The sequence below is a fragment of the Adiantum capillus-veneris genome, chromosome 11 (assembly GCF_014529385.1).
Source record: "Adiantum capillus-veneris isolate H3 chromosome 11, ASM1452938v2, whole genome shotgun sequence".
NCBI lineage: Eukaryota > Viridiplantae > Streptophyta > Polypodiopsida > Polypodiales > Pteridaceae > Adiantum > Adiantum capillus-veneris.
The window spans coordinates 28156301-28166055 of record NC_140941.1 but is presented as its reverse complement, the minus strand read 5'-3'; positions in this window follow the sequence as shown (position 1 = coordinate 28166055).

Below are 9755 nucleotides of genomic sequence, written 5' to 3'. Positions count from 1 at the left end.
TGCTTTACCTTTCAATTTGTGCAGTTGGTCGATGATACCTGCTTCTTTGGATACTTTGCCTCCTGGTACATTTGACTTTTTATTGGAGCTCGTATCTCAAAATGTTTGAGACTTTGACATGTGTGCACTGGCATCTCCAATTTGATTTTCTTTGCCACTTTGTCAATAGAGCTTTGTTGGTATCTTTGAAGATAAGAGCTGCTCTTGTCGAAGCGTAGTTGACAACAATGTGGCCCCACTTTATCTCTTTGAAGATCGTGTAACAAATTCTTTATTGGTTTCATTTTGGTGGGAGGAATATGTACAATAGAATAGTAATGGGTGTTTCTAAATTAGGGTCTGGAACCTAAATGACCAAAGGGAAAAACGCAGTGGGAAAAAATGCCTTTGGTATACACTCTTATTGGGGTTGAACACTTGGAAGTTGAGTACCTGTTCATGCAAGGTGAGTGCTTGGGAGAAATAAAGTAAGAGTGCATAATGCAAGCGCCAATTATGGGACACTCTATATGCACACAAGAGTTCTTTCAAGAAAATCATGCGGTGTGAAAAATGAGTTGTTGGGTGCTTCAAGGAACAAATGTAGAACATGTGATATCCAAGGACATCTCAATAGCTTCCACATTTCCAAGAAGGGTTTTTGATGTTGAAGCTTCTCCACTCATTACTCACTATGAATAGTGCGTGAGTGTCTTTTGGACTCTCTTCTTCACTTTACCAAACTTAAAATACATAGACTTGGACTCTTATACTCACCTATACCAGCATGAGCGACATAACATAAATATGCTCAACTCCTCCACCTTGAGCAGTACCTAGAATAGCTAAGACTCTTAGACCACAAAGAATATTACTTGAATCTTTGGGACTAATGCCTTGCTCATTTAGTGGCTCAGCTGCCCGACTCTTGACTTTTATGCCATGTATTTTAATGGCGACTTGGACTTACCTGTTCATGGCCTGAAACCCAATGCCATAGGTTCTTGAGATTAAGGCCTCTATAATTGTGTTGGTCTTTGGATGCCACCATCTTTTCAAGTAAGTTGGCATACTTCGACTCCTCTAGCTTCTTTTGTTGCATGGGATGTTTCGTAAGGAGGCCGCATTGTTGTACCTTTACTTTTTCTTCTTTGTGAGGAGCCTGAGTTTTCAACAGTGGTTTTGGAACCCACTTTGTTCTTGCTTCATGAGTTGCTTCCTTGACCTGATGGACACTAGGCTTTTGTATCCATACTTGGCTATTACCATTGTAAAAGCCTTGATTCTGTAGTAGAAGACGAGGGATCCATTTTGAGGTTGTTTCTCCCTTGGTTGTGCTTAGTCTCCATTGGCTCTTTGTTGTTGTTGATTGTCTTTTTGTGGGGTCCTTTGCTACTTGGTTGGTCTTAGTGGCTCTAGGTTGAGCAACTACTTTGGGTAACCATATTTGGGTGTTACCTTCATAGAATCCTTGTGCTTCAAGTAGCTTAACTAGAATTATCCGCTGCTGCATCTGTTTGTGTTGGGTAGCTTCGTTGAAGTTTGATTTCGGTACCCAAACTTTTCGCGTTGCCCGCTTGGAAGGTCTTTTTGTTTGCCTTTTGTTGGTGTTCTTTCGCTTGCCTGAGTATTTTGTATTCCGTTGATAGCGCATCTTGTTCCTTGTAGAACTCGTTGATTGAGGTGGGTAGGTCCAGGCTGTTACTTTAGGCTTTTTGGCCCAAACATTAGTGTTTCCTCGGAAGTAGCCTTGAACAATGATTGACTCATTTGATGCTATCCACCTTGTCACCTTTTGTTGTTGTGGTTGAACCCGTGTTTCATGTATCCAAACTGGGTCTTTGACTTGGATGTGCTCTTTGGATACCAACACTTGGTTGACATCCTTCGGCTTCTTCTGGATGCTATTTTGTGATGGAAACTTTGGTTGATAGACTTTTTGCTTTGGTTTCCATTGCATTTTTGATGGTGTGGCTCTTGATGTAGAGGCTTCGTGGGAAATTTGATGGAAGCTCGTTGAAGGTAAAGTCGCCTGGTGAGGTTGATATACTTCAATGTTTACCTTTGCTTTACCTTTTTTCATGACGGTTGGCGATTTCTTCTCTGCATGGATTTGAGAAGCTTCATGGAGTCTTACCGTTGTTGTTGTTGAAGCTTTCGATTGTTGTCGAAAGAAGATGTTTCTCCAGCTCTCTGTCAGGACCAGACTCTCTTTGATATGATGGGAGTTGATTATGTGGAAAGTATCTTTATACTCCCCGGTACTCAATTTGAGTACAGCTTCTGCCACTCCAAAACTAGGAATCGGCATTTTTGAACTTGTGTAAACTGTTTCTTCTAGCTCATTGATTGGTGGCTTTCCCATCATGATCCACGTTCCATAAATCATTAGATTCTTAGTAGCATAAGGATCAATTGCGGCCGAACATGTAACCTTGAGCCCTGTTTGTCCGCATAAATTGAATTTGATCATCATTGGAGATAGTCCATCTTCTTCCTTGTCCCTGTTCTTTTTTTGATCTTGCGTTTGTTGAAGATTTGCCGTTGAACTTGGAAGCTTTTCTCCTTCATCTACTTTCATTTGCACTTTTTCTAGAGTCGGCTTCTTTGAAACAGTTTTTGTTGTTTCTTCAAATATGTCAATAATGACATATTCTTGTGGTTGCTCTGCTTCCTTCGTTTTCAATTTTGCCTCATGCTCCAGGATGTAGCTATCTGTCTCAATTTTTCTGCTTTCACACTCACAAACTTCATTAGCTTCCTTCAACACTTTCAACATAAAACATGAAACTAGGTCGTAGCCTTCTTCATTACAAAACTTGGTTGGAGTTAGCTCATTTACACACACATCCAAGGTTGCCAATATTTGAGTCTATCCAAATGGCTCAAATAATTGCTCTGGAAAGGGTTCCGGTATGTAAGCTTCATCGTCCATTGATCTTTCTAGGATGCAATCCTCCTTCACTGAGCTTCCACACTTCGAAGCACCACACATCCAAAGTTCTTCTTTGGTTTGTAGCCACGCAGGTATCTCTTTCCCATTGACTGTAGTAGAGTCAATTTCTTCTAAAGGAGTTCTATTCACATCTCTATAGCTATGGTCTTTTATGCTTATTTTTGTTGTGATCGTTTTATGTCTCAAGTAGATATAGTCATAGCCCCAATCTTGAACCATCTTAAGTTGACCCATGAAAGATATTCCTAAAATGATATCAAAATTGTTCCCTTTTCCAAAATCTACTATTGCAAATGTATGTTCATATTCAATTCCACAAGAAGTCGCAATAATTTTCTCTAGGACGCCCATAGTTTTTTCCGTGTATCCATCTGCAAGTTGCAGCTTCATTCTAGTTTTCCTAAGCGCTGGTCTACCCCATTTTTCCCAAATGTCTTTTGTGGCTATGGCTACTCCAGCCCCACTATCAAGTATAGCCAATGTTTTAACTCCTTTGTGTTCCACAGGTAAGGTGGTGTTTCCTTCTTCTCCTTCGCAATATTCCCCCACCTTGTTTATTGGCACAGGTTTAGCGTTTGCACTTTCTTGTTGAGTTTTTTTTTATTGTTCATTTGAGGGTAGATCTTGAAGAGGTATCTTTAATCCCATCTTTCCCAAATTGTTGCCTACTTCATCCCATACATGTGGTCTAATCTTAAGCAGTTCAAATAGAGTAATGGTGCACTGTATTGGAGCTGACATCAACTCTTGCATACTCTTTGTATCCATCATCTTGGATATGGATTTCCTCTGAGATGGCACCACTCTAGTCTGTGAGTTTGCCTCATGTTCTCCTATGTATGAGGGTAAGGTCTTCAAGGACTCTGGTTTGCTTTCAATTGAAACTTCCGTCCCTGCATCTCCATTTAGAGATTGAATGTCTCCCTGATAGACTTCATGCCCTGTATTGACTTCAGTTATGGGTGCATATTGGAAAGCCGCACTTCCATCTTTTACACTTCTAATTGCTTCCCACAATTCATTTGGCCATGGCTCATCTATCTCTGGGATAGGTGCCATAAATTGTGATCTTGACCTTGCATCATTAGTGGTGTTGGCCACTACTTGATCATCTAGTTGAATTTCTAGGTTGTTGGTTTCTTGTGTTACAGTCTTGGCTTGCACATTCTTTTGTGATTCTAGCTCAATGTTTCTTTGAGTTAATGTTTCAACAACCTTTGCCTTAGGCATTTCAAATCCAACACTTTTTGGTTGTGTTTCTGGAGGTGGAATTGGTGCTTCAGGCTCCATCATTGCCTGTGCAGTTTTTACCAATTCCTTACACATTTTCAACCTCTCAGTCCCTACCTCAGCATGAGGATATTTCATCCCTCGTTGCTCTAGGGTTTGGTTGGGTTTCAATCTAGCCTCATATGCTTCCAGTGTAGCATCTAATGGGTCTAGGACTTTGTCTACCAACACAGATCCTCCGGAAGACGCCTTCCTTGGTTTCTTATCACTCACCACTGTTTTGTTTTCCCATTCTTGTTTTAACTGCTCCTTTGTTTCTTGTAATTTTGTTTGTAGTGCAGTTTGATTTGTGATTGTTTTTGCTTTAATTCTGTCTCTTTTGGCTTTCCAGGATTTTCTTCCAGTCCTCACCGACACACTAGTTTTTTCCCCTTGTTTGGGTTGTTGATCTTTCTCCTCATTAGCCTGGTCCTCAGCATTTTCTTTTGCTTGGGCTCTAGTCACTACCTTCACAGGAATTTTGGGTTCTGCCTCTGATCCACTTGGAGAAGGTAACACTTCCACAACATTCATTGTTGTTTTCCCCTGTTTGTTTGGGTGTTTTGGACAATTTGGAACAATGAGTGTAATGGCACACTCCACATAATATCCAATTATCTCTACACGAGAACAATTCTTGGCCCAATGATTACCTCCACACTTGTAGCATGGTCCATCTTGTTGAGTCACTAGTGGCACAATTGATGGTTGTTCTTGCTTAGCCAGAATGGTCTCTGGTCTACACTCTTGATTTGCTATGAACATCAGAGTGTCCTCATTCAATGAATAGAGTTTTCTCATAGGTTCTTTCCCTAGCTTAGGTTGTGATACCTCAGCTCTTTTAAAGACCTTGATACAACTCTATTTTGAAATAATGGATGATTTGGTAATGGCATTTGTTTTTCTATTTGATGTCCAAATAGTATTCCCCTCATGTAGGTTTGATTATAGTAGCACTCGCTCATCTCATGATTGGTCCATTTTTGCTCAATGGCACACCACTGTATTCGTTGTGCTACTTGTGCTGCTAGCTCATCTATGTTGGTCATTAATTGAGACATAACCACTTGCCTTGTGTTGGTTTCACTAGATGCTAAAGGAGCATTATCCTAGTGATCTTTGTATCACCAATTTCCTCGCCATAGGCTTTACAATTGTCAACTAGGTATAACGCTTCTCTTGTGACTTGTTCAAAGGAAGTACATCCTTTTAAGTGCAAATCTTTCTTGAGAGTTTCATTTTTCAAACCGTCTATGAAGAGAATTGATAATCTTTCATCCTGTGGTAACTCGCATTCCGGACATCTCTCTATATATTGTTTGAAGCGTAGCGATGCTTCCTTCACTCTCTCATCTTCTTTTTGCTTGAATGCATAGATTTGGGACACTGTGTTATGCTTGATTCCCCTTTTAGATAACTCCACAACAAATTCTTGCAACAATTGTTCAACATTTGAGAAGGCATTTTTGTCCAGCGGTTGGAACCAATTCAATGCTATCCCTTCCAAGGTTAAGCCAAATCCCTCATACTGTGTATGAAAATAAAATACTTGTTCGGCTCTTAACACGTGTTTGAACAAGGTTGCATGTACGTATGGATCCCTTAACCCATCATACTTCTTCTTGACACATTTGGCCAATTTATATGGTCTCATTGGTTCTGGCTTAACCATGTATCTTAGCGTGTTGGGGTCTCTCACAAAGACACCCCTCGTTCCTTCTTCTCGTCTTGGAGAAAATCCTGGTGGAATCCCCTTTGAGACATGTTTTGGAAATGTTGATGGATTTGTAAGTCTAATTGGTGGTTTCTTGGTCCCACCCAATGAGGTAGGAGCTACACTCCCGTGAATAGCTATTTTGGATGTTTGAGGTCCATTTGATCCCATAGTTTCAATGTTAGCTTCTTGTAAATCAGTCTCCAAAACCCTTGGTACGCTTACACTCGGTTGAAAGTAGTAAGCAGAGATTGGAGTACCCATGTATGTATATCTTTCTAGCTCAATTGGGTTGTTAAGTTTGTACTCTCGTCCATACTTATCTACCATTAGAACTTGCACTCCCTGGTCATCTGTGTATGTGAAGGCATAGAGGTTCTTGTAGTCTGTCAACTCTTCAATGATGGAATTTAAACATCTATAGAAGTTGTTTTGATCCCCAATAGGTAACCTATAAAGGACATCATAAGTGTAATCCGTTAGAACTCTCGTGGCTTCATTGGTTTTGATGAACCTCACGTTGGGTTTGTTGATTGGAGGATGCTTCTCCTCTAAGTCTCCAGCAATTTCCACTTTTGCTCTTTCAAACTCCCGCATTTTAGTTGATTGGTTTGGCTTCCAGTGAGCTACATGATCACTTGACAAATATCCATGAGCCATGCCTTGAGGTTTGGCTTGATATGATTGATAAGCCTCATGGTCTTGTCTCAACCCTCTTGTTATAGGTGTTGCAGTATTTCTGGCTGTTTGTGTAGGTGGCATAGCTCTGAGTTGAGTGGGAAACCTTAATGATGGATGAGTTGTCGTGTTTAAGCCTCACTCAATACTCTCAAGACGATCCTTGATAAGAACACCTTGGCTTAGTGCACACAATCCCTTTTTGCCCCTGGCCAAGTCTCTAAAAAGTAAGGAATTGTGACTTTTTTGGTCTTTGGAATTTGGTACTCGGTACCCTAAAAGTTTGGAATTAGGAAACCTAACTATACCTGACTCAATTTGGAGTTGCCTATCAAAAGTTAGAGCACTATTAGTGAACTGTACTTGAAACAGCACTCAAAACAGTTTCAGGATCAGGACACAAAGAGATTTTGTGCTTGTATCTTGGCTTCCAGAGGGTATTTTTCACTCAAACTTGAGATTTGGGATGTACTCGAGTAGGTCTACAAACTTATGAAGTCAGATACCCCCACTATGTAGAGGTACACCGATCGGATCGTTGACCCCATGTCACAGATTTGGAAGATTTTTGCACAGTAGCTAGCCCTTGATGTTTTGATACCAAGTGTCTTTGTATTTTTGAATTTGGAGATGTTTTGACCAATGAAAACCCAAATCCCAGGTGGTTTTGTGGTTATTGGCCTGATTGTGTAAATGGGACTTTTGACCACTTTCTTTTGCTTTTTTGACCTTGCTCCTTTTGGAAAATATGTTGCACTAGATGTCAGCTACCTACTCATAAATTTTCAGTCCAAAATGTCACTGGGGTACACCGATCGCGATCGTAGTTCTAGCTCCTTTTTGCATGAAATTTTAGGAGTTGATAGACAAGGGTATGAATAGTCTATTCCCAAACCCACTTTGGATTTGGATCACAAAAACTTGAATTTTCTCAAAATTTTGGTATGAAGGATGAGTGATCAGTGTTGTGATCAGTGTTTGCCCTATTTGACAATTGTCTTTTGGTTTTTTGACCTTGGTTCTTTTGAGAAAGTTGTTTGTCTAGTTATCACCTACCTACTCACCAAGTCTCAACTCAAAATGTCACTGAGGTACACCGATCGCGATCGTACTTTGGAGCCCAAATTGGATGAAACTTGTGGATATGGTAGACAATGATGTGTACAGACTACTCCCCAAATCTTTTTGAATTTGGACAAGAAAAAGTCATGTTTTCACCAGATCTTGGTCTGCTGCAGTGGTTTCCTGACTGTCTGTTGTTTTTGGCTATTTTGGTGATTTTTTTTTGAATTTTGAAAACTCCTGGTATCTTATATAATCTAGGTGTATGTGTGGGTAAAGTCTAGTCAAAATCTGGCACTGAGGTACACCGATCGCGATTGTAGTTTGGAGCCCAAATTGGATGAAACTTCACCAGCTTGTTCACTAGGCTATTATAAGACTACCTGCCAAACACTTTTGTATTTGGACTCAAAAAAGTCAAGAATTTGTAGTTTCTTGGTTTGAAGTGCCTGATTTTCCTGAATCTGTCAATTTGATTGATTTTGGTGTTTTTTTTGGGATTTGAAAGCTTTCTGGAGTTGTCCTGTGTACAGGCTATCCCTCTGTATGGTTTCTTCCCAGTTTTGATGTGTTTTGGTCTACTGAAAGTCAATTTCTATGCCAGTTTAGCAGTTTTTGATTTGGATCTGTATTCAGATGGTATTCAGATGGTTTGACAGGTATTTTGAGGTTTTTGGCTCTAGGTCATTTACACTTTTATGTTTGTATACACCTGAGGATCCCACAGATGAAATCTGGTCAAAATCTGGCACTTAGGTACACTGATCGCGATCGTAGTTCTGAGCCCAAATTAGACCAAATTTGGCATGCTTGTAGACACTGATGTTTTAAGGCTATCCCCCTAGTCTTTTTGCATTTGGATCACCAAAAGTCAAGATTTTGCACTTTCTGGGTCTGTCAAGCTAGTTTTACCCAAGTGGCCTGATTTTCTTGATTTTTGATGTTTTTGGGTGTGGTTGCTTTAGACAAACTTGTGTAGAATCTTATCAGGAAGGCACATGTCAAATCTTATCAATTCTGACACTGAGGTACACCGATCGCGATCGTAGTACCTGGGCCAAATTTGATGAAATTTTGTCTGCTCCCTCTGACAAGTGTTTCCCAGTGTTTGTTTCTACCACTTTGTGATTTGAATCAATTTCAGCTCTGTTTGGTCAGATTTTCTAAATTTTAGAGTCTTATGGCCTTTTTGCCAAAGTTATGGTTTTCTGGTGTTTTTGACTCTATCTTTTGCCCCAAATCTGGCTGGAATGTGATTTACTTATCCTACTCCTAAGTACAAAAATGAAAGAACATAAGAAAATGAATCAAACAAAACAAACAGGATAAAAAATGGATGATGGATCAGTACTCAATCGATACAAAGAAATTTGAAGAGAAAATTTTCTTAAAGCAACCTCACTCACAACTCCCTATATCTCTCAAGAGTAGATCTAGCCAGTCCACCGACCCTAGAGTCCACTAAGCACTAAACCCCTGTCTAGATGCTTCACTGAAATGTAAACGGAAAGGAAATTATCTTTTGGAACAATAAGAAAACTCTAAATACGCACTCGGTCACTCATCACCTAAGATTCATTCCCCGACAACGGCGCCAATGTTTGCGCGTCGCCGCGACGGACGTCCATAGCATAGCTCTCAAGCATCAACATAAAATTATCGATACAGGGGAAGCGACTCGGATGACGCATGGAAACTCACTAGGGTGTCAATCCTAATGAAGTGAACTCGAAGAGATGCAACTACTAACTCTACAAGCAAATCAAACGCACTAAAGCCAAGTAATCTGCCTATGTTCTTCTACACAGCTCTACAGTCATCACGCCCGTTTACCATGCAAATCATATCGGAATCGCACGAAACTTGAAGGGAAGCTACAGGGGACTATCAAGAACATACCCTATCACTGTCACAGCATTTTGGAGAGGTACAAAGATCGCGATTGTTCGTCCCACAGTACGCAAAAACAGTAAACGGATGACCCTTAAGGGTCGTTTTTGGGTCCCTAAAGCCTCTCCTAGGGTCAAAACAACATAAAGTACGCATATAAACACTCAAAACAATGATTTAAGGCCTAAACGGATGCATTTGAAACCT